Source organism: Dipodomys spectabilis, unplaced genomic scaffold, assembly GCF_019054845.1.
Source record: "Dipodomys spectabilis isolate Male_0828 unplaced genomic scaffold, ASM1905484v1 ptg000487l, whole genome shotgun sequence".
Classification (NCBI taxonomy): Eukaryota; Metazoa; Chordata; class Mammalia; order Rodentia; family Heteromyidae; genus Dipodomys; species Dipodomys spectabilis.
In genome coordinates, this window is record NW_024871164.1 from 2063899 (window position 1) to 2065830 (window position 1932).

Below are 1932 nucleotides of genomic sequence, written 5' to 3' on the forward strand. Positions count from 1 at the left end.
TTCAGGAGGATATTACAATTCTAAATATCTATTCCCCACAAGAGCACCCAAATTTATCCAAGAAATTCTAATTTTTCTCACATCTACCCATAGATCCAAGATATTAATTGTTGGGGACTTTAACACACACTCTCCCCACTAGATATATCAACTCGGCAAAAAATCAGCAGAGAAACCACGGATATAAAACTGCATAGATCACCTAGATTTAACAGACACCTACCGAATATTTCACCCAGCAGCATCAGAATACACATTTTTCTCAGAAGCACAGGGAACTTTTTCCAAAACAGACCACATTTAGGTCACAAAGCAAACTTGTCCAAATACAAAAACATTGAAATTATACCTTACATTCTCTCAGACCACAAGGGAATAAAATTAGAACTCAACACCAAAAGCCACCAATGAAAGTCCTGTAACACATGGAGGCTGAACAGCACACTGTTGAATCACCAGTGGGTCATGGAAGAGATCAGAAACGAAATTCAAATATTTGTAGTATTCAACAAAAATGAACACACAAATTACCAGCTCCTCTGGGACACCACAAATACAGTACTCAGAGGCATGTTTATAGCTCTGAGTTCCTACATCAACAAATTGGAGTGATCTCAAACCAACAATTTAGTGAGACATCTGAGCCTCCTTGAAAAAGAGCAGCAGGATAAACCCCAATCCAGTAGATGGAAAGAAATAATTAAAATTAAATCAAAATTAAATAAATAAGAATCGAAAAACATAGAAAGAATCAACAAAACAGAGTTGGTTTTTGAAAAATTAACAAATTGGCAGACCCTTAACAAATCTTATTAGAAGAACAAGAGAACACACTGAAATAAATAAACTCAGAGATGAGAATGGAAACATCACCACAGAAACAACCAAGATTCAGTACATTATAAGGGAATACTTCTCAAAACTTTATGCTAGTAAGTTTAAGAAGTTTGCAGTAATGGACCTTTTCCTAGCAAATAATGACATGCTGAAACTAAACTAAGATGCGTTAAACCATCTTAACTGTCCCATATTAAGCAATGAAATAGAAATAGCAATAAGAGACCTCCCATCTAAGAAAAGCCCAGAACCAGATAGTTTTACAGCGGAAATCTACAAGGCCTTCAAAGCAGAGCTCACATCAATACTCCTTCAAGTCTTCAATGAAATTGAAAGCAAAAGTTCAATACCAAACTCATTCTGTGAAGCCATCATTAAACTTCATCCCCAAACTAGGCAAGGACTCATCAAAGAAAGAGAACTGTAGATCAATTTCCTTGATGAACATTGATGCAAATCTTCTCAACAAAATTTTGGTCAATCGACTTTCGCAATTCATCCAAAATATCATACATCATGATCAAACAGGATTCATTTCAGGGATGTAAAGCTGCTTCAATATACGCAAATCACTTGATACAATAACTCGCATCAACAAGAGCAAGGATAAGAACTACATGGTTACCTCAATAGATGCAGAAAAAGGATTTGACAAGATCCAACACCCCTTTATGATGAAGGTTCTGGGAAAATTAGGAATTCAGTGAACATTCCTCAATACAATAAAGGATGTATATGACAAACCTACTTCAAACATTTTACTTAATGGTGAAAAAATAAAGGTATTTCCTCTTAACTAAGGAATGAGATAAGGATGTCCACTCACTCCACTTCTCTTCAAACTAGTATTAGAATACCTAGCTACAGCTATAAGATAAGATTCAAATATAAAAGGGAATCCAAATAGGGAAAGAAGAAGCTCTACCTCTTTGCAGATGACATGAACTTGGATTTAAAGAATCCCACGGACTCCATTCCCAAATTATTCAAGCTTATTCAAAACTTTGACAAAGTAGCAGGGTATAAAATTAACCCTCAAAAAACAATGGCTTTTCTGTATGCCAAAAATGAGAAAAGTGTGGCTGAAATCAGGAA